The following is a 25,513-nucleotide window of genomic DNA, read 5'->3' as shown; positions in this document are numbered from 1 at the left end:
TATGTTCGGACTATCTCTTACAGGACTTGTATGCTTGTATTTGCGTGGGTGTTTTTACGACACGTTGGTTGGTCATATCAGTAAAGTTTATTTTGACGAAATTCACATCTTAAACTATTTTCTGTCCCAAACGGAAATGGAACTTGCGGGCAGTTGGTTAGCAGACCCACCTCTTTACTGACTCGGCCGCCACCTCCCTCTAGAGTCAGAACACGAACAATGCCAGTTCCAGTAGCAAGCAAGGAATTTATAGCGTGATGATGATGATGATGATGAAGTATTACAACAAAATTAATGAACGTAATCTGTACTTGCACGTCAAAAAAATTTCAGTGATTAAGATGTTGAGTTAAAGCATGCGAGTAAGTTAAAATGCATGAGCAAACTAACCTACTTCTTTCTACAGCAAGGTAGGAGGAACAATTACAGAAGGAAGAACAAATAGAGGAACAACAGGCACTAAAAGATATACAAGCATTTCAGAACAGCAGAAGGCTGAAGAACAATAACAGTAAAGAAAGGACACTCAGAACGACAACAGAATAGTGTAATAACAGAGGAGGAAGATTAATAAAGGACACAAATAACAAAGGAGGAGGAAAAGGAATAATAAAAAAAATAAAGAATATGTACTTAGAATAGTTTACCCCAAACACTCACCCATGTAATATTAATGAAGGAATTACAACTGAGTAGGACAATAATAACAGGCGGAAGAACAATAACACAGCAATAATAGCCGACAATAACACACGAACTCGCTACAATTACATGCAACAATAGCTCAACTGTAGGCATAATAACACAGAACAAGAACAGCATACAATAACACAAAACAAAAATAACAGAACAACAGCCAACAATAACATAAAACAATAAAACTCAACAACACAACAACTCAGCACAAAAAAAATAAATAAATAAATAACAACAATAACGCAACAATGACACTCAGCAATAACACACAGCACCAACAGACACCACCACCATCCAATAATAACAAAACACACAACAATAACATACAGCAATAACAATAACACACAATAATAACACACAACAATAACAGTAGCCAGCCAACAACCGAGAGTCGAGTTGAATTATGACAGACCGCCCTGCCTAATTGCTCTTTAAATCATTCTAGTGTAATTTACCGCACTGGAGACTTAACTGTGGGCGGCGAGGAAGAGGAAGAAGAAGAGGAAGAGAAGAAGGGAAGAGGATTAGAGAAGGAAGCTATTGGAAGATGATTTAGAAGAGGAGGGAAAACAGAGAAAAAAAAAATGGAAAGGTAGACAGTGGAGAACAAGATAGAAAATATGTAAATGCATATGAGAGAGAGAGAGAGAGAGAGAGAGAGAGAGAGAGAGAGAGAGAGAGAGAGAGAGAATAAATCACACATATTGCCTTTCTCATACCCTTTACCAGGAATTAAATCCAGGACAGACTACGTTGTTTTAACCATGTTCTATTCCCTTTGAGTCACCAGGCATAACATCAACAATAAGCGCACTAGAGACAATATTATCGAGTATTTATAAGTCCCTTCTGAGCACATCTTCCTTCTCGTTCAGTCTTGCTTTGGCGCATAAATATTTTCTAGAATATTATCATTGCTTACTTGGCCAGATAATACGTATGTCTACATTTATATCTCTTGTGTTGATGTCTGTCTGTTCGTTTGCTTAGGTTCAAACTTCTGGGAGTCCTGATCTAGATATCTCATTATATGTTGGTTAACAAGTAATGAAGCTAATTAGTTTAGTTTCGGATATGAAGGTCAAAGATCGAAGGTGTGGGTCCGGGGTGAGCGAAGTGGAAGGAAATCAACTCTCCGCTCCTCTTGTCTGTTGTGGGGTTATTTATACAAGCTATCGGAATTAAAAGGAAATGAAGTATATACACCAGAGTAATATGGTAGGCTATAATACAGAAAATGAAAAGTATTTCTTTCAATATAATTCATCCAAAGTATGTCAATATTGAAGAAAATATAAATATCACGAGAAAATAGATGGAAAATAACATCCAAAGACGTGCTATGGAGCTTCATAAGCCTTCGAGAATACATCCCAACATTTTATTTATCTTTTCTAATTTTACTTTTCTTAACAGGAACTACGTAAAAAATGAGTATATAAATAGAAAAACATACGTCTAGTGGAAAATGCTACAGTTGGTTGGCAGAAGTTCTTTGTAGTTCTGTAATAAGTGAAAATATTTCTCGCCAAACGGCATTCCATTTCCATGGGCTTAGTCTTTATGGAACTTGACCTATGGTGTTCCTCGCAGCGTTTCGGTGTATGTGGTAGCTCTGTACTGTACTAACTATTGCCGCATTATTTAACTTCAGCGACTAACAGACCAGAAAATTATGCATGTTATAGAAAGCAATGAATTTCTGTACAGTATCCAAACAAGTCTTCGTATTGTGAACGGGAAAGTAGACTACAGCAGCATAAACTTCTCTAGGTATATGCAGCTCCCTAACACTCTCCCTTACTAGTTTATTAATGCATATGCCAATATATTATTCTCCTGCATTTTACATAACGAAAACCACATCATTGCTAAAAGGAATAAAATACCAAAGAAGGCTGTACATTGCAATATAAATAGGCAAGGAACAGTTAAGCGCTAAATAGCCTCCTAAGGTAACGGTAATAACGTCCCAGATATATCTCTAAATCTGAGTAACAGAGAAGATAAGTAACGAAGCAAGAGGTAAGAGACATGAAGTTTGTGGACAAAGTAAACATTGGTTACCTGAACCCCGTTGTTGATCTATTGCATGTAAAAACTGTGTTAAATTAACTTAGAAGTTCAACGAAAGATTAACGGACAAAGTGAGAAAAATTGAAAAAAATTAATGTTAGCTTATTACTGTTTGCACACAATCACTCTGGGAAACCAGAATCTTGTTAGCACAGCAGTTTTCATGGCACTTCTTCCTTTGGGATGATTTTTGGATATTCTGTCGTCCAGTGCCTTACTGTTCCAACAGACGCGTAGAGACCCGGAGCTAGGCTGCTTACTCCACACATTTATGGCGAGAGTGGCCAGTCGCTTGCCTTTGTGGTGTTACTGTACGTGAGCAATAACCCACAACTCTCCCTCGGATGCAAACTCTTATGACCCTCATTCAGTTTTCGCGGCTTAACCCACTAGACTATCTGACATCCATCCGATTTTATTCTTAACGATGAATGAAGTTAAAAGGGTTTCTGGGCTATAGAAACCATTTGGTGTGTCACTGCAGAGTGGAGAGTCACCCGAAGGTATAGTACCACTGCACCAAGCGAGTGGATGGTGGGTGCCCTCGCCTACAGTTCTGTATCTTACACCGTAATACTGTCTTCTATGTTTTTATTACCTTTTTGATGTTGACACAGTTTGCGTCAATAACTTAACAGGATTTTAGGGTGATTGGGTAAAATAAAAAAACTAACGAAGAGGTACTATAATGCCTCTTACGTCAAAAGGAATTAAATCCCAGGCATCTCTCTGAACATGGGCAGCGTAGATCAGGTCATTAGGGAGACACACTTACAAACTCTGCAGACAACGTTAAAACTGATTGGCTGTATCTCTTGGCTGAGCAGTCACAAAAAAAAAAAAAAAAAAAAATAGTGAATAATATAATGTGAGTAGTCGTGTGTGAGAAAGTCAATGGTGCAAACAAGCCTCCTAAGCAAACGGGAATGCTCTCTAGGGAGGAAAAGGTTCTAGAAATTCTCTTAAGCATGCCAGAATGCGGTACATCCTCTGAAAATTCTATGGTTGGGTGACATGGACAAAAATATACGAGGATGAATTATTGTTGGTTGTCGTGTGTGGGGCAGTGACGGCTCTGGCATAACGCGGGAGGATAACGCTACGAGTGTAATTACTGGGTCATTAATCACGCTGCTACAGGATAATGAATAATGCCTCCCCTCACCTCCCCCCTCATTACTTCCTCCCTGCCCCGCCCCACCTACCCCGTCTAGCCTCGCCCCATCGTCCTCACACACCCTAGATTCTGCCCCACACTACTTTAGAAACGACCCTATCCCACCTCACCCTGCCTGCGAGGCTTCTGTCGGACCGGTTGGGGGGAAGAGGGACTCAGGACAGGGGAGCCCCGGCGCCATTCTTGCTCCGGGTCTGTCTCTCGATGATCCGGCCCGCCGTGGTGTCCTCCTGGGGTGGTGGTGAGGCGGTGGCTCGGTGGTAGGGTGGGGGGTGGCGGGGTGGTCGGTCCGGCGGCGGCGGATATTTCAATAACCAACAATTACTGTATAAAGAAGAGAAGGAGACATGACTTAACTTCTGCATAAAATGGTCATCTTTAATTCTTTGATAACGACAGGCTATTTTTGAAGTATATGCCGGCTGTCAGATTCGAAGTAGTAGTAATAGTAGTAGTAATAGTAGTAGTAGTGGTAAGAGTAGTTGCGATCCCTGGCTCATCTGGAGTTCTGATCGTGAGTCCAGTGGATTGCAGGCTGACGTTGCTCTCTTCTTGTAATCCGCCATCTTCTTATAGGGGGATTGGAATTGGGTTAAAGGTAGCTTGAACAAATGGGAAGTGGAGGCGCCCAGTTATATCTATGTCACCACATGAAGGCGTCCCTCTCCAGCATCTTCAGATAGATAAATATCCAAAACAAAGCTGCCCTATGAGTAAGCTTGGGTTACACTGGAGTGGGTTAGGTTAGGTTGGCTAGAATGTTATTTTTTGTTTCTGAATTGCCGTTTACAAATCCACTCTCACACGATAGTGATGATTTTTTTCTTTTCTCTTTTTTTCTTTTAGTTAGTGGTAGTCATCAATCTTAATAACTTTTCTTCTGTCATTTCCTTCGCAAATTGATCTTAGACGGTTGGTACTTTTGTGGAGGGGTCGAGGTATTATTTGGGATAGAAGACAATGTCAAAATCGAGCGAATCACACACACACACACACACACACACACACCGAAAGGAGGGGGGATAGATATGAAAGTTAAAACGAGTTAATGGATTTGTACGTCTTCGCCCTTTTTAACTGCTTCTAAACAGACCGGGTAGAACGTTAAAGTTGTGTTAGTTTCTGTACTTATTGTAGACAAGCCTGGCTGATACTTAACCTAACCCATCCTAGCTTAACAACCAAACTCATGAGGGAGGGAAATGTTGTTCTGGATAATTACCTCTTTCTGGGGATTGGAGAGGGACGCCTTCGTGTGGTGGTACCGATATAACCGAGCTGCCCCACTGCTTGGTTATATAAAAGTATCTTCACTCTCTCCCTATTCCCTGGAAAGATGATGGTGAGCTTCACCAGGAATGCATATATACCATGTCAATATTATTTTGTATTATATTTGAGCAATAATGCTAATGGAAAAAATATAGCACCCATAGAAAAGAAAAAAATGGCTGCATTATTGTTATTATTATTACTATTATTATTATTATTATTATTATTATTAAGTAGTAGCAGTACCAAACGTTGTTGTTATTGTTGTTGTTGTCGTTGAAGCCACAAGGTCATTTGAAACATGAACCCGGTGGAGTGCAGGCTGGAACTGTCCTTTAGTCCACTCTCCCCTGTGGGGGATAGAGAAGGAGTTGTGGGACGTTTGTTTAACCGGGCAGTGGAGCCATCTGGTTATATCGGTGCCATCACGTGAAGGCGATGTACTATTCAAAATCAATCGCTGTAAACAAAAAGCAAAACTGATAATGCTGTCCATGGAAGTTATCACCGTGACAGATAAAGGACAGTGACGTGCATGTGGACTGTTGGGTCTTAGTTCGCGTCCACAAGTTTGCTCAAACATGTGTTGGCAACATGTAACACAATAACGAACACGCTGCAAGCATGTTGGGAGCAGCAGAGTCCACATCGTGTTGGCAACATCATGATGAAATCTCAGCTCCCTGGTATGGACACACTTATCCCATCACCTCTGCTGCCAGTGTTCGAAGCTGCACTGAAACATGTTTGCATACATCTGTCAAAATACTGCCACAAACATGTTCCCGAACATGTTGCCAGCTGTGTTGCCAACATATGCTCCAGTACACGTGTGGACGCGCACTTAGGGAACGAGTTATCAAGTCTCTTCAATGCTCAAAGTTGAAAATATAAAAATACAAGAATGTGGCGGATACGGAGAGGTAGGCTTCAGACCCACCTTCCTATTCAGCTGAATCATATTACTTGAGAGAGAGAGAGAGAGAGAGAGAGAGAGAGAGAGAGAGAGAGAGAGAGAGAGAGAGAGAGAGAGAGAGAGAGAGAGAGAGAGACCTCAGCCATTTGTTAACACAAGAAACTAAAACAACCCGTAAGGAGTTTTCAGAAATAAATAAAAACAACACATGATTCCCTATTCCTTCTTCTATAAATATACTTATGTCGTTCCTTAGTTCATGGTAAAAAAAAAAAAAAAAGTATACGTATAGTCCTGGAAACAACTCATCTTCCCAGTCCGACCTGAAGCAAATTAACAACTAGCAAAACACAGTGAAAACCCTTTCTCCTAGTAGTGCGTGTTTCACATGGTTCGATTTTTCCACTGTGGATACGTTCGTCTTTGGAAGGATACTTATTTCTCCGTCTGTACGTACGTTTGATAAATTTCTGCTATATCACTAATGTGTTAGTGTCGATAGTATATAAAAATAATATTGGATCCCTATCCTACTAGTCATTTTTTTTAATTCAAGGAAGAAGGAACCAAAGGCTAGGGGACTGCAAAATGCTCCCTCCACGAAAAAAACAAACAAACAAACAAGAAAACAGAGAGCCAAATTCAAGATTCATTCGTTTCGAGATTCCTGGACACACTGCTTTTAACGGACTGGCGATCGCAGGAAGAAGGAAAAACAGGAAGAGGGAGACACTTCCCGAGTTGACCTTATCCATACATGAAGGACTGACAGTAGCGGTTAACTCTTGCATTAGAGAGTTTGATAGAAAAGGGATGAGAGTTTGTTGCTATTCGGGTGTTATGTGTCCACCCTAGTGGTGGAGGGATGCAAGCAGACAATTCAGAGGAGCAGTGACCATTGAAGTAGCAATAGAAAAGAGATAAAGATGCAAAAGTGCAGCGAAGAGACAGAGATTGAAGGAAGATGGTAAGACGGGTAGAGTTTATGAAACGAACAGCCTTTGACTTCACACTATTAAGAAGAGCTGTGTGTGAGAAGCCTCCCCATACATGAGAGTTGAACTCTATACAGGGATGAATAAAACCTATGTTCAAAATCAACAACAGTGCAGGGATAAAGAAGGTACAGAGTCGGTCTAGCACACCCAATCTCTTGGAAGCAGATTTTACAGGGGAGGTAATATGTTCAAGATAAATCCTGAGTCAATGAAACACCAAGTATGTTTAACCCGCCACGTAGCGGCTATCTTTAGTCCTATGGGTCACCCCAGTGCCTGGCATTTTTTGACCTTTTTTCTTGGCTAAAATGATACATTTTGATGTGGAAACAACGAATTTCGCCATTAAAATGATCGGAAATGAGTTTTATTGAGTCTTGGATGCTCGTGTACAGATATAGCTGCTCTCTCACGCTCACCACGTGAGAAAGCCGTTCTCTATGTAAGGTATACTCAGGTATTTATGCTGGGAAGATATAGCAATGTTCAGTACACTTTTCTGATTACTTATTACTTCGACATTTATCACAATTTGTGTGTCTTTCTCACTGTGAATGCATTATCTTACACTTACTTGAAGATAGGTACAACCTGACTTCATTATGTACAGTCTTGGCACTTACAAGAATGTATTTACAACTTGACTTCATTATATAGTCCTTACACTTACAGGAAAATATTTACAACTTACACTTACATGAAAATATTTACAAAATGCCTTCACTATGTACAGCACTGGGTGAGGCACACAGGCAGAGAGAGGCAGAGTGAGCGTGAGGGAGGGAGCGAGTGAGTGTATGGCCTTGACAGCCTGGGGGATGGTAGAGGAACAGTTACCTTACATGCCTGCCAATTTTTACCCGCGAATCTTGAAAGATGCGGTCACAGTGAAGTTTTTTGTTTTAAACCATTTTAAAATGGCACCGGCACTGGCCGTGGAATTATGTCAGACCGTTTTAAAATGGCACTGGCACGCGGCAGGTTAAAGATGATGCAGGATTGACCTGGATATAGTTATATATTAGAGGCGGCTCCTGTGGAAGACCTTTCAGGTTGATAGATGAAAGAAATGAGTTTTTGATGTACTAGAAACAAAAAGGTTATTTTTACCACAATCTGAGATATGAACCAAATCAGACATTAGGTGTGCCATAGCCTCATCCATTGCTTGTTGAAGTAATTGCTGAGATGGATGTTGTGGAAAGCGAATGGAAAGGTGAAGTATGAAATCACCAACATATTAGTGGATAGGGTTAGATGTTCCGCTCAGTTCGTTGCTGAATAAAAGGAAGAGGGCTGGTGATAGGACAGAGCCCTGAGGAACACCACTATTGATAACTGTAGGAGAAGAACAGTGGCCGTCTACAACAACAGTTATAGAATGACCAGAAAGGAAGCTAGAGATGAAGGGACAGATAGATGGATAGCAACCGTAAGAGGACAGTTTGGATATTACAGATTTATGCCAGACTCGATCAGAAGCCTTTGAGATGTCATGTGTATTAGCAAAACTTTCACCAAAGTCCCGAAAAGAGAATGACCCAGAGTCTGAAAGGTAGGTGAGAATATCAACAGTGGAACGTCTCTGGCGGAACCCATACTGATAGAGAAAAGGTTGTCATAGTAATGATGGTTTAAATATTTTTGGTTAAGAGTAGACTCGAAAACTTTGTGTAAAATATTACATTGGAACCCCCATATACCGGTACTAGATCCGCTTCTATGCAAATTGTTAACAATGAAAAATTATATGGGAAATGTAGATTTGTAAACACTCTCGATCTCTCACACACACACATACAGGGATAGGTCACCGACGAATTAAATAGCTTGAGATCAGGTTCAAGGAATTTTTTTTTTTTTTTTATTTGCCTATCGACCATTGGGGCCCTTGGTCATTAAGGCAAAAAAAATATATATATATATATATATATATATATATATATATATATATATATATGTGTATACACTGACATATATATATATATATATATATATATATATATATATATATATATATATATATATATATATATATATATACACATATATATACATACATTCATACATACACACATCCATGCATATGAACATACACACTTTCATGAACACGTACATATATATATATATATATATATATATATATATATATATATATATATATATATATATATATATAATAATTTTTATTTTATTATTTTTTTGTATTTTTATTTTATTTTATTTTATCTTTTTTTTAACCTTATACTACTTACAAACAAAAATACCTACTCTAAAGACCCTAAAACTAATCACCTAATAGACAAATCGCTAACCTATACTAAATCCTAAGAGACAAATAACTAGACCTACAGTGATGGTGAAAATGCCTAGACCAAGAGAACACCATTGACTGCAGATACATAATGCCCCTCTACAATACACACCTGCACTCATCACCTGGTGACTGTCAGTCGAGGCACAACCTAACGTAGGGGACATCAATATATGAAAGAGAACCAGACATGTCAGGAACATTTCCATATACGTCAGCTGTCGGCTCTAATTAGTAACTTCAGGAACATGGTATAATGTATTTAAATAATATGTACAAAAAGTGAAGAACCTCACCCAACAGACCATCATCGACTGCAAGTGCCCAATACCTTTCTGTATTGTACACTTGCACTCATCAGCTGGTGACTGTTAGTCGAGGAATGGGGTTTAATGTAGGGGACATCAATATTAGAAATAGGTCAGTGGGAGGAGGAACTATTTCAAATATGTCAACTGTCAACCCTAATTAATAGTACAGTATATACAGTACATATTTACAGTTGATAAAAACCATAACCGCACATCACTCTGATCAGTTCGGTCTCTCTTAAGAAAGCCATCAATTCATCAGTCATAACAATGTCCCCATCACCCAGGATGGTGGAAAGGGTGAAGGGGACGTCTACTGCGCCGTAGTAATTTATAAGTGAAACACGTTCACGAATAAATCGCCGACAGCACAGAATGATATGACTGATAGATAACACAGCATTACAGATGTCACAGTGCGGTGGGAATTGTCTTTCCATATATGGTTTCATATGCGTTACAATTGTGGCATTGAGCCGTAATCACGCCAACACTTTTTCTTCCAGGCAACTGGGATGGTTGGCAGTGTCCCAGTCGCCCAAGTACGGCTTCCATGTTGGAATATTAAGTCTGGTCCACTGACCTTGTCACAGAAGATTTATTAATTTCTTCCCGAGAGAGAGACTCGACCGTAGATCACGAGGAAGGTCCCAAGTCTCCTTGAGCTCTACAACCGATTTTGAGAGTAAGTCAGCCTGCTTATTGCCGTGGATTCGACAATGACCAGGCACCCAGATCAGCGTGAATGACTTGTTGCATGAATGCAGCTTATTAACAATGCGGCCCTGGATCTCGTGCGAGTCCGTAGTGCAAGATGCAATTGCCTGAAGGGCTGATTTTGAATCTGAAAATATGACAAATGACTCATGCCTAGAATTGAGAGCATAGTCTATGGCTTTGTCAATAGCAAAAAGTTCTGAGGTAAACACAGATGTATGAGTCGGCAACCGATACCTGAGGGCACATTCAGTTGACCACACACTTCCACCCACACATTCACTCGACTTGGAGCCATCGGCGTACAAGTGGTGGAACCCGAAGTGACACACAATGATGTTACGAAAAAAGTGGTGGACCTCCGCCTCCGGTGCCTTGGCCTTTGATGCTGGGAGCCATGTAACATCAACAGTAAAGTCGAGTGGCTCCCAAGGCACTATATTTTTAAGCACCAACTTGTCACAGTCACTGGGGTCCACACCAAACTGCTGAGTCAGTAAGTGGAGGCAAATGGCAAGTGGACGACGCACCCCTCACATGACGCAGGGGGATGCAGGCCACATTGCCGATATTACATTTCCTATATGTTCGTATGCCGTACAAAAAGGCCAGGTGGTCACGGTCAGTAAGGAGGAGAGGCACATTCACCTCCACTTCCATACGAGCTACACAGGTACACCGGACGGCTCCAAGACACATTCGCAAGCATTTATCCTGTAGCACATCCAATCCTTTCAGTGTGGCATCGGATCCCGAGCCATACACCTGTGCGCCATAGTCAAGCTTTGATCAAATAAGGGACTTATACACCATTAATAAAGATTTTCTGTCGGCTCCCCATGTAGTACTTGCTAAGTACTTAAGGACATTTAACTGTTTATCACAACGAGCAAGCAAAGTATTAACGTGAAGTTTAAAATTCATTCTGCGATCAAAGTGGAGGTCCAAAAACTTTACAGAATTTTGAAAAGGTACCGCTTGATTATCCAAAAATAAACGCAAATCGGGCACGTTATCAGTTGTAAAAACTACGGCGGCACACTTAGGGATGGAAAACTTAAATCCCCACTACAAGGCCCATTGGTGGACGGAGTCAAGGGCTGCTTGAATCCGCCCAGCCGATAATTGTGCATTACGGGAGGAGTGCCATATTGCACAATCGTCAGCATAGAGTGAGTATTTAAGATTCCTGGGGATGGGAGCTGATGACAGAATATCATTGATCATAATACTAAATAAAGTAGGACTAAGCACACTTCCCTGCAGCACCCCGTTTTCCTGGATAAATATATCCAATGTTACGTTACGGGGCAATTTGACAGAGAAAGTCCTGCCCCTTAAGAAATTTGAAATAAAAATAGGCAAATTTTCTCTTAAACCATAAGCATAGAGGTTCATTAGTATAACGTGTCGCCATGTCATGTCATAGGCTTTATGGATGTCCAAGAACACCCCTATCATGAATTCTTTATTGGCAAATGCCTCTGAAATACAATGCTCCAAATTCATCAAATGATCTTAGTGAACTTCTGTATTTACGGAAGCCACATTGTTGATCATTTAACAAATTCTTCGACTCTAAAACAAAAAGAAGCCTATTGTTTACCATTCGTTCCATGACCTTACATAGACAAGAAGTCAACACAATAGGACGAAATGAAGTGGGATTCATAAGACGGCCAGTCTCTTTGGGTATTGGTATGATGTGGGCAAAGTGCCATGAGTTTGGGAACGTTCAAGACGCCCAAATCTCATTGTACAATGCTAACATCTTAATCAGGTTGTCCTGATTAAGATGCTGGATCTTACCGTACGTGATGGTGTCTGGTCCAGGGCTGGTGTCTTTACAGAATTTAAGGGCAAGGAGCAGTTCATCTAGCATAAACTCTTTGTTATACGGGGAGTCTACGTCTTCTGTAGCAAAGTCAATAATCTGTAGCTCAGCCATGTGTTGATGATGTCGGAAACGCGGATCATAATTGGCTGAGCTACTTGCATGAGAAAAACTCCTGGCGAGGATGTTAGCAACGTCCACAGGCTCGTCATAGATGGTGTTATTCACCCGCAGGGTGGTCACAGGGAAGTATGGGCGTTTATTATTTAATATTCTTATAGTGGACCAGACTTTATGTAATGGTGTTGTACGAGTCACTGTGGACACAAAGGACCGCCAAGAGTCACGTTTAGCCCTTCTTATTATTCTCCCTGCCTCAGCCCATGCCTGTTTGTATGCAATAAAATTTATCTCAGTGGGCAGACTATCAAAAATCCTGTATCTCCTATTGCGTTTTCTTAATGCTTGTCGGCAATCCAGCATCCACCAATGTGCTCTATGCTTCGCATGAACTGTAGAAGTCTTGGGAATAGCAGCCTCAGCTGCGTGTAATATGGAAGTAGTTACATTTTCGACCTTAACATCTATGGTCTCCCCAGATATATCTAAATTGGCGATCCTTAAGGAGGATCCCCAATCTTTTTTTTTTTTTTATGCGAGGAAGAAGGAACCAAAGGCCATGAGCCTGCAGTAACAGTTCCCTCCGGGAGAAAAACAAAATACAATAGAGAGCCAAATTCAAGAGAAGAATGATGGCCGTCTACAACAGCGGCTATAGAATGACCAGAAAGGAAGCTAGCGGTGAAGGCACAGATAGAAGGATAGAAACCGTAAGAGGGCAGTTTGGAAATTAAAGATTTATGCCAGACTCGATCGAAAGCCTTTGAGATGTCAAGTGCAATGGTAAAGCTTTCGCCAAAGCCCCGAAAGGAGGATGACCAGGAGTCTGAATGGTAGGTGAGAAGATCGCCAGTGGAGCGTCCTTGACGGAACCTGTACTGACGTTCGGAAAGAAGGTTGTGATAGGAAAGATGCCTTAAAATTTTTCTATTGAAAATTGACTCGAAAACTTTTGAAATACAGAACGTTAAAGCAATTGGACGATAGTTGGAGGGTTGGGAGTGGTCACCCTTCTTTGGAACTGGCTGAATGAGAGCAAACTTCTAGCAAGAAGGAAAGGTACAAGTTGACAGACAAAGGCGAAAGAGTTTGCCTAGGCAGGGTGTAAGCACAGAAGCACAGTTGAGAACAACAGGAGGGACCCCATCAGGCCCATATGTCTTGTTAGTACTGAGGCTAGTGATGGCAGAAAATACGTCAACCGAAGACATTTTAATGTCAGCTATGAGGAAGTCAGAGGGGGGAAGTGATGGAGGAACAGCACCAGAATCGTCTAAGGTGGAATTGGAGGAGAAAGTCTGTGCGAAGAGATCTGCTTCATCAGTAGAAGAAATAGCTACAGAACCATCAGAGTAGAAAAGAGGAGGGAAGGATGATGAGGTAAAGTTGTTATAAAGGTTTTTGGCAAGGTGCCAGAAGGAGCGGGAAGAATTCGAGTTGGAGTCGTCATAAGGGTCCCATGAGAAATCTTGATGTATGCCAGGGGAGGGCAAAGATAAATCAATGGCCGAAAATTTACCAGTATGATCATCTACACGAATCGCTCTACCATCGTTCAGAAGACAGACGTTGGACTGTAGTATTAGGTTGGCTACTTTTTCCCCATGACCATCGATAGTCAAGCTACCCCATTGATAGTGATGGGCATTAAAATCGCCCAACACTAACTTATTGCCAGGAAGATGTTCAAATAGTGAATTTAAAGCATCACTATCAATGAGGCCATGTGGAGGAGAGTACAGAGAGCAAATAGACAGATATGTGTTATTAAATTTTACTCCACACGTGACAGCTTCAGGAGTAGAATTTAGAATCGCTTCTGTTTGTGGGTGTGATTTGTGTGTGTAAATGTCAACTCCATGACCTTCATATCTTCTATATGAGTGGTAGTGTTTGAACTGTGGAGGATCAGGGTGATCCTCCAGGCAAGTTTCCTGTAAACAAATAACGTCTGGCCTGTGTATAGAAAGCAAGATTGCTATATTTGGTAACTTATTCCCGACACCTCTACAATTCCACTGTAATAGAGTGAATGCGGCGGTTTAAGATTTTCGTTGGGGGCTAGAGTGCTTGGTCTTTTCTTGTCGCCCACCAGCAGGCGAGCGACTACCGGGGGACCTTTCCCGGTGCTTGTTCATGGAGACCTCCATATTTTCATCAATGACAAGGCTCCCAGACTCCACCAAGGAAGAGCTATGCTTGCTCTCCCTCGCTGGACCACGAGCAGGAAGGACATGAGGATGTGACTGTTTGGTGAGGGTGGTCAAGTTAATTTTGTCAGACTTGTCAGGCTTTTATTTTGGCCGCACTGATTGCGAAGGAGCAGTGGCAGCCTGAGAGTAGGAAGTAGTAACAGGGATGTCCGTAAGAGAGTTGGAACGTACAGGAGGCATGGACTGAGAGGTAGGGCATGGCGCATGAGGTGCGAATGTAAGGTCAGTCTGTGTCTCAACGTTGCACATCACGGGACGGGACACAACCGCCGATGCATAGGAGATATTAGGCTTGGGAGTTGCATGGAACTCCTTCACCTTCTTCCTAGCATCGTAGAAGGAAATGCTCTCTGTCGCTTTCACTGTGCAGACTTCCTTCTCCTCCTTCCACTAGGGACAAGCCCTTGAGGAAGTGGAGTGAGCATCCTTGCAGTGAAAGCAGCATTCAGTCACGGATGTACAGTTGTCAGCAGAGTGACCTACTGCCGTGCACTTGCCACACACGGTGTTGGAAGCCCGACAAGTCTTTTCATGGTGTCCATAAAACTGACATTTTGAGCAACAAAGGGGATTTGGAATGTATGGTCAGACATTTACAATTTCATATCCTACTTTCACATTTGTAGGTAGAGATATTTTCCCAAAAGTCATTATTACTGTGGCTGTCTTCGTCCTTACGCCTTCCTAAATACGAGTGATAAATCGTGCATCAATGACATCCTGCAGAGCAAGTTCTTGTATGATCTCTTCCTCACTCATCACCATGAGATCCCTGCAAGTGATAACACCCTTGCAGGAATTCATGGATATTGGGATCTTGGCCTCGATATCATGGCAATGAAACTTGCGCAGCTTCAGCAAGTCTTTAACCTGAAAGGAGTTGAACGTCTTAACCAGGAGGTCTCCATTTCCAAGTTTTTTTACTTGTTTCACCTCTCCCGCACAGTGGTCAATCACTTTCTTGACAATGAAGGGATTGAGTCTGGACAGTGGAGTAGAACCTAGAGCATGAAGTAGCACGAAGGAGGCGTTATGTACATTGATGTCAAGAGGCTGACAAGTCTGGGGCCGTTCTGTCTGGGGGGTGTCCGTCATAGTACCACTCCCCCCTCGAGGGGGAAGTGGGAAGAAGACGAGAAAACAAACAAGGGACAAACAACCCCATTCAAAACACCTAAATCTGAGGTTTCCCTCTTAAACCACTCCAGGGAGGCCCGACCGTGTCGATTCACGCCTCAGAGCGATCAGTTGGGGAGGTACCTCCGTGGGTGATAAGCAAAGGTAAACTCAGGAAAAAGATACAAACACCTATTGTATCTCTAACAGGGAGGGGAGGAAAATGAGAACTAACTAACCTAACTTTATTTAGAAAACGCCCTAGTGGCAGAAAAAACAAAATCTATGCCGGTGAGGCAGCCCTATAGCTAAAGGAGAGCTCAGAAAACACGTCTTTACTCCTAAAGGAAAACGAAAGCTTATCGATATAGGTCTGGTTGTTTGCTGACTTGAAGGTCTGTACAATAATACATTACGACATTTGTATCACCATTTCCTCATCTGTCGGATCTTAGCATCGACCAAAACTTCCCCAGACGTCAGAGAATTGTGGGATTATTTTAGATATTATTATCACATTTAATAATAATAATAATAATAATAATAATAACAATAATAATGAAATGTTGAGCAAAGAATAATAATAGTAATAATAATAATAATAATAATAAATAATAATAATAAGGAAATGTCGAGCAAAGCGTTGCTCGGTATGTCCCTGCCAAGCCTTGCGCACGGACTCGCCATACAACGCTCATGACAAGGGTCATTGTTGGTTGAAATAAGACTAAAGATAAACTAATTCGACCCCATATAACCTAGTTTTTGGACCTGTTGACCTTGCTGACCTAATCCATTCATTGTCATTTCAGACTGAATCACTGACAAAGTTTTGTCAAAATCCGTTTTAGGTTTTATGAAATATCATGCCCACAACCTTGACCTTTGACCCTTTGACCTTGCTGACCAAATCAATTCATCATCCCTTCATTTTGTATCACTGACAAAAGTTTGGCCAAAATCGTTGAGGGGTACAGGAGATACTGCATCCATATCCATATGACCTTGACCTTTTACCCTTTGACCTTGCTGACCTAATCTGTTCATCACCCCTTTATATTCTGTCACTGACAAAGGGTTGGTCGAAATCCTTCAATGCGTTCAAGAGGTATCGTGTCCACATCCATATGACCTTGACCATTGACCCCATGACTTTGTTTTATTTAAACGATTCATCATCCCTTCATACTGCATCACTGACAAAAAAAATTTCGAAATCCGTCAGCTGGTTCAGGAGATATCACACCCACAAAGATAAACTAAGTTGACCCGTTATGATCTTGGCCTTTGATCCCTTGACGTAGCTGACATAATTAAGTCATCATCCCTCATACTGCGTCACTGACAAAAGTTTAGTGAAAATCCGTTGATGGGTTCAGGCGATATTGTTCCCACAATTTTTACGAAAGCACGGACCCACGCACCCACGGACAGACAGACTAATCACTTAATTGTTCTTCCAGTATAGGTGGGAGAAGGCAAAATAATTATCTCGCTGTCCTAACAACCGCATTCATTAGGGTAAACGTATCCAAACTAGAGCCGCTATAATTCTGCCACATTAAGGCCCTTTACTACCAGAGGTTCTCCAAAGCGGAATAAAATCGCCTGCAGATACAAATAACAAAGTAAAATCGAACTCCTCTCATATGAAGAAAACAGTCCGGTGTTAACTTTTATTTATAGTACAGTTGTTCCCACCTTAACTCCTCCAGTTCGATGACGCATTTCGTAATTAAATTTCACTACCAGCAGACATTATTAACTCAGAAAGGATCTCTAATAGTTAAGAGGTTCATTAAGGCCATACTCTGGAACTATTTTCCTCTGTTTGTATTTTGTACTTCCTATGATATCCAGTCTTTGAAACGAAGTGTGTCCGGGCATCACAAAATGAATGGATCTTGAATATGGCTCTCTGTTGTCTTGTTTTCGTATTTTCTTGGAGGGATCGGTTTTGCGGGCTCCTGGCCTTTGGTTCCTTCTTCGCTGCATAAAAAAAAAGGACATAAACACGAAAAGGAGATGGTGAGTCTTGCCACACATCTTCAGCAAACATACAGTCACTGGCTACAAATTTGTGCATGCAGTTGCCGCACACCCCTTCAGCAAATAGAGATAAAATAACATACAGATAGTAGATAAGTATATACTATAAAATGCAAAGAAATTCGTGAGCTATATCACATACAGGAGAGAAAAATTGCAAAAGAACGGTATAGAAGCATAATGTCCAACCCATCCAATTCCAAAAGTCTCCCGTAAATTGGATAAAATAGTTTGGAGACTGCAAGAATAAAATGATTAATACAAAATCGGACTGAGAGGGTTAAGAAGGTCAACCTGCATCAACACTCAGGACGGACCAGACAAACGCACTTGCAATCAGTTCTCTGTCTTAACTCTGGTTTTGATTTGAGGGCAAGACAAGGATATCTCAAATCCTAACCTGTATTTGGTGAACGAGGTGTGTGGCAAGACCCGCCACCTTCTTTGCTTGCATCATTACTCTTGACTACAACAATAAATATTCAATCAATCAATCAACCGTAGATTTGTTGCGAGAGGAAAATTACTATATGTTACAACTGTTCTCAGCAGGACGATCATGGAAAGAAGTGCAAAATCTTCCCTTGTCTAGTTCTTCATGTCAAAACATATTTAACGTCGCGTCCACATGTGTGAAAGAAAAAGTGCTGACAACATGTAAACAACACAAAAACGAACAAGATGCAAACATCCTGGGAACAGCAACGCCTAGATCATGTTGGCAACATCATAATGAAGTCTCTCAGCTCCCTCCAATGGACACACTTACGCCATCACCTTTGCTGCCGAGAGTTTTGAAGCAGCACTGTAACATCTGTCCAACAACTGCTTCATACATGTATCCAAACATGTTGCCAGCTGTGTTGTCAAAACATGTTCAGGTATACTTGTGGTGACACCCTAAGTTACGACAGGGAATCGATCGTTAATATGTTGAGAATTCCACCCCAGGCTCCTATTATTCACTCTACGATGTTTTTAGGTAATTACCTAAAAACAAAGCACGAAAGAAAATGCAACCATTAGAGCAGTCACTAGCTTGTCTGTAAGATCACAATACATACGAGTGTATTCTCTTGTACCCTTCCTGCTTGGCCTTCAGCGTTCCCCATAGTACTGAATGGTAAATTAAGGATAAAAAAATAAACAAACCGTACCTGTACGGAATGAATTGAAATGCTTATTGTAGTAAAAGTATACAGAGTACATAATGGTCTACCATCTTTTGTTCCTCTAATTTCCTCATTTCTCAGTGACAGAAAGATAAGAGTAAACTTAGGTGATGTATATTCCAATTTCCACTCGATTAATGATGATAAGCCACAGGGATCAGTTCTGGCTCCTAATTCAGGTTAATGATCTCTTCTCTGTCACCCACAATCCCATTAATTCATATGTAGATGACTCAACACTTCACAGTTCATTCACACATAAACACACATTCACAAAGTTTATTATCGCTATCTCACAACTCAGTACAGCAACCTCCGTAAATCAAGACTTATCTAGGATCATTGAATGGGGACAAAGAACATTGTATCATTTAATGCTAGGAAAAACTATATATATACTATTTACTAATACCCAGAAATTACCCGATTCCTATACTACCTTCAGTGCTACTAATATTCCTATCTCTAAAAGTATTGAATCTCTCGGTGTTTCACTGAACAATGCCCTCAGCTAGACCTCTCAAGTTAGGTCACTGCTGAAACCACTTCAAAGAAACTTGGACTATTGTACAGTCGGTAACTTCTTCGCTGACAAGCAGTTAGCTATAATTTACAAGAGTCATGTTTTCTCTCATCTGGAATATTGCTCATCCTTGTGGAATGGATGTGGAGAAGTTGCACTAACACAGCTGGACAAAATCTAGAACAACGCTATGAGAATTATTAATGACCCTCCTGTTACAAATGAACAACTTCCCCTACAAGTAAGAAGGAATGTTGCCTCCCACACCTTATTTTACTGATTCTGTACTTTTATGGCAAAAGCTCAGACGAAGTTGCATCCATTGTGCCACCTCTACATGCCTTCCCCCACGCTACGGGTTCATCCGGTAGCGTTCATGACTGGACTCACACTGCTATATTGCAGAACATCTGCTTATCAGAATTCTTTTATTCCCTGAACTGCATCTATTTGGAACTCACTTCCCCAGAGTGGCTTCCCTCCAAACCCCAACCTACGGCTGTTCAAGTCCAACTGTTACAGATTGTTTATGAACTGAGAACACATGTAATCTGGTGTATGGATTTTTGTATGGATTTTTTCTTTAATTCTTGTTTTTCTTTTCTCTGTTCTATTATTGTAAATAATAACCAAAATGAGGTGGTGATTCTTGCCACACACCTCCTTCAGTACAAACATTCTGCGAGTCAATGAAAACCCTCCACCTCATATCTACAGCTGCAATAATTCATGCACATTTGCTTGTTTCCAGCAATGATCTTTGGTATGATCATGTACTCTTACAACAACCATCTGAACAAAACGATTGGCTTTGTTCATGAAGCAGTGTCTTAGGGAAAAGATTAATCTTTGCACCTCATTCCATTCCCTGCCTATTGGTGGAAATGGAACACTTGCCTATTCTACGTCTAGGATGAAGGTTAGATCGTGTGTAAGTGGAATACGGGCTCTTAGTTCTTGCAAGATTGCCTTCATGGCACTTTGTCATGCCTTGAATGACATCATGCCTTAGCCCTTGAGTGCTGGGTGATGGCTATATCCGATGCAAAGGAGGTGGGTGGTGGGCATTGGGTGATGGCTTTAACTACAAGTGTTTCGCACCACAGTTTGAAGTGGTCGCCACTTGATCTTGTCACCAAAAGGTAGGGATAACCTCCCAACACCCGAGGCAAGCATACCTCAGTCATCTTTGTGACTCTGCCAGGTTAGGACGACGTTTTCTTAAGTCTCTCGTCCAATTCTGTTCCCGCCCTACATGGATCCTTGCAATATCCACCCCTGCCAAACCTCATTCCAAGAATACTAGAAAAGGGCTTAGTGATAGTGCCATAAGGCAAGCCTTGGATGCAACAGTGTCTAGTTGTTCTAGTAGTGGAGTAAGTTATCATGTTGAAAGCAAAGCCATAGTTGACACTGTGGGCAGACGCTCAAACACATCCTGCTCTCACACCGCTCTCGCAGCGAAAATTAGTTCTATTCCACACGTCATTACTCTTTAATGTAACGGCCTAGAGACCTGTTGATACTTTCATTCGCTAGAGGAAGAGCTGTGAGTAAAATGGTCAATAATTCGTTTCCCTAAGTGCTATACTTTCGGAGATATCAAGGTTTCAAAAACAACCAATTTTCAGAAGTTTCTGAGAAATTGCCCCTAATGAGGTGACAACTGTGGTTAATAATGCCCGGCACATGTGAGTTAGGGATGCTGGAGGGTGGCATGGTGTAACGTGAGGTAGTCCGTAGAATGGGGTGTCATCATTCAATGATTGTCAGGCTCATCCAGAGGCAACATGGAACAGGCTCTGCTGACAACCAACTGCGTCCTGGGGTAGTAGGCTACATGTCACAACAGAACGTCAAGATCACCACATCTGGATGCTGCATCTCCAGGACAGATTCCGGACTGCAGCACAAACAGCACGTGAGACTTACTGTCAACATAATCATCAGATAGGGAACTCCACCGTACAGCGATGACTGCGGTCATATAACCTAAAAGCACATAAATCTGTAAGAGATTTGGATTTCTTCCTCATCTGTCGTCGGAACACAGGACAGTGGTATAGTTAACATGAACATTGGACCAGAGATTAGTGGAAAGCTATTCTCTTCCTTGATGAATGTGGTTTCTGTTTGGATCACTCTGACTGACGTCTGCGCCTTTGGAGGCGACGTAATAATTGTTATTGTAACTATTGTGTGGGACAGGGACCTGACATTATGGCATGAACAGGCATTCCAGCCGACTACAGAGCACCTCTAGTGATCATCGAAAGCAACCTGACAGATCAAGGATACGTCGACAATGTTTTCAGGCCCCATGTGATCCCATTTTTATGTGTACATCTAGATGTAACAAGTTGCAACAAGACATCACTCGTCCATATGCTACTCGAGTTACAACTGAGTTTCTGCAGTCTGAATATGTCAAGATATTGCCATGGCCTGCCTTCTCACCTGATCCAAATGAACATGTGTGTGATAATTTTAAGAGGTGGCTATCGTTACATGACCCCAAACCACAAAACAGATGACAACTCATCTAGAAACTTGGGAGAGGCTCCAACAGTACATACCAGGTGAACTGGTGTCCAGTACTAAGTGCAGGATTACTTCTTGCGTGGCTGCAAATGGTGACCACACCCCGTACTGACTGACACACTTATTGTGGAACTGCCTGTCTAGGAGTCAAGTCACAAATGCACTGATGCCTATGTAATGAATTTCTTGCCCTTATCCTTGTAGGAGATACTGATAGACTCACTGGGTGAACTACTTTTAGATATGTCGAAATTTATAATAATAAACCACAGATAACCTACTAGTGAGTTTTTATAGACTCACAGCATAGTTACACTGTGTCAGTGGTTAGAAAGTACATAGGCTACAGTGCACAACAAAAGTAGGCGAAGATGAAATAAGCAAAAGAAACAGCTTAGGAAGAGGTGGTAGGGAGCTTACTAAAGTGACGAACATATCACCCCAAGAACCAAGATGCGAAGAAGCCTAACATGTCTTTACGATTTTCAAAAATTAATGTAAAATAATAGGGATTTCCTTGTCTACGTGAATAAAAGTTTAACGATACGGCCTTTGATTCGTAAACTGCCAAAGGAAATTTTTTTTAAGGAATTCAGCAGGAGAAAATACTTGAATATAATAATAAATTCTAAGTCAAGACAAACAACATGCACTCTCATTAAGAGTCAAGGAAATGCTAAAGACCAACCCTCACCCACACAACTATGGTTTGGCTCCAGAGCTTCGAAATGAACCATCCTAAAATTCGAACAACCTATGAGATAATTTATACCCCGATCCCAAAATATGTGTGACTCTAACGTAAAATATGCATCTACAGTCTATGACTGGCGTTGAAGCTGCCTGAATATACAAACGTCCCTTGATCCCCTCCCTGTCCCCTGGAAAAAGGATGGTGAGCTGTGACAGCTTCAGTCCATCGGGTTCATGTTCAGATAAGCTAAGGGTTGCTACTACTACTACTACTACTACTACTGCTGCTGCTGCTGCTGCTACTACTAACTAGATAACAACTGCTACTACTTGTACTACTACAGCTACTACTACTACTACTACTACTACTACTACTACTACTAAGATGTAATAAACAAAATAAACATATGCCAAGGTGAAGCAACAGATTTTGCCACATTTGTGGACCTGAGTATAGCTTTTGATAGAATTAATCATTTTGTATTAGGGAACAAGCATTTATATTCAGGTCCTTCTCCTGGTATAGTTCTTATTATTTTACATTTTTTAAGAAACCAGAAAGCAAATATTAAATGACAGAATTGCATGAACTCATAATATTTTTTTGAGACTGCTGTTAGGCGGGGGTGTGTTCTTTCTCCATTCCTTTTTGGTCTTATATTAATGATATTATTAAAGAGATTAGAGATATGGAGACTGGCTGCAGTTTTGGCTTTTGTAAAGTAAATATTATAGCATATGCTGACGACCTGGTTCTGTTGTCTGCTTCTCAAAAAGATATGGATGCCCTATATAGTATGCTCTGTACAAAAATTGCTGAGCATAATGTGCTTATTAATCGAGATAAAACAAAATGCATGATTTTTAGTAATTTTGAGTTTAATATTAACAGTATTATTCTTCATGGTGAGAGACTGGACGTTGTCAAATGTTTTAAATATCTTGGACATTGTATTACATTTGATTTTAAGGACAATAAAAATGTTAAGACTCAACAGTTTTTATGGTTCTTTCAATTCAGTGTTTAGAGATTTTTAATTTTTAAATAAGGATGCTTTGCTTATTTTTAAAAGTCATATTGCTGTCCAGACTATGGATTATGCTTGTGGAACAGCAGGGCAACTTTTAGATCTTCTATCTTTAAGGCTTTTATTATTGCCTATAATAATGCTTTAAAGAAAATATGTGGGGTACCTGTTTATGCCAGCAGTCATATAACTGCATCCAAGTGTAATAAGTTTTTGCTCAAACACCTAACTGCCCCAGATCAGGCAAAGTATTATAAATGGATAATGAGTTCTACCAATCCAATACTCAGGTAGAATATTCCATACTTTAAGGAGGGATTGTTTATGCAACATATTCACACAGTATTAAAAAATTACTATTCAATAGATGTAAATAGTGAGGAGCTGGATGTGATAGCCTCCCGCTTGACTTGGGTCCAGAGACATGAGGACACACGTGGGCCATGTAGTTACTTTGGATATTTGGGCATTGTACTCCTTAGCTAGTGTTAAACGGAATCCTGAATTTCCTCATATTTTTAACGTTATACATATTATAATTTTTAATTGATATTTCTAAAGACTTTTAATAGTGCTCTTTAGAATTTCATTTTAATGCATACTGTACCCTTTTTTATATTTTTAGTTGGTTTTCTTTTTGCTTATCATGTGCTAGGTGCTTTATTTTGTTTGTACCTTTTTATTTTTATGGATGCTAGCATTTATATTGTATTTAGACATCTCTATTTTTTATGGCTGCTAACTTATGTATTTTATTTGGACCTTTTTTATTTTTCATGGTTGCTAGCTTTTATGTTTTATATATTATTTGGACCTTTTTAATTTTTATGGTTGCTAGATTTTGTATTTTATTTGGACCTATTTATTTTTCTATTGATACTAGCTTTTATATTTTATTTGGATTTTTTGTATTGTTTATCGATGCTAGCTTTTATATTTCACCTAGGACTTCTTTTCAATTATACTGATGATAGCTTTATTTTTTACCTTGGGCATTTAAAAAAAAAATATTTTACTGATGCTATTTGTCTCCAATAGGATAATAATGGTTATGTGTTTGTGATGCCCTCAGGCCTTTTAATGTGATTTTTTCCTTTTATATATAATTGTACAGTACACCACTTACTATGTAATGTGCATACTTACAGTATTTTGTATAATTATGTATGTACCACTGCTACTGCTGCTGCTTATGCAGTGCTGCTGCAGCTGCTGCTGCTGCTATTACCTCTATGATGATGAAATGTATTATTTTCTATGTATCAAGGGATACGAAATAAAGCCGATTGATTAATGATTCATTGACTACTACTTCTACTACTACTTATATTACCATTACTACTACTACTATTGCTACTACTACTACAACTACTACTACTACTACTACTACTGCTGCTGCTGCTGCTGCTGCTGCTGCTGCTGCTGCTACTACTACTACTACTACTACTACTACTACTACTGCTACTACTACTACTACTACTACTACTACTTCTGCTACTACTATTACTTTTACTACTACTATTACTTTTATGACGACGGCGACGACGACGACGACTACTACTACTACTACTACTACTACTACTATTACTTTTACGACTACAACAACAACAACAACAACAACAACAACAACAACTACTACTACTACTACTACTACTACTTCCACTACTACTACCAGTACTATTACTGTTGCTACTACTACTACTACTACTACTACTACTACTCTTACTACCACTATTATTACTTTTAC

Source organism: Coenobita brevimanus, chromosome 44 (genome assembly GCF_032717465.1).
Source record: "Coenobita brevimanus isolate Jiangsu-jjx chromosome 44, ASM3271746v2, whole genome shotgun sequence".
NCBI lineage: Eukaryota > Metazoa > Arthropoda > Malacostraca > Decapoda > Coenobitidae > Coenobita > Coenobita brevimanus.
Note: the sequence above shows the minus strand (reverse complement) of the source record.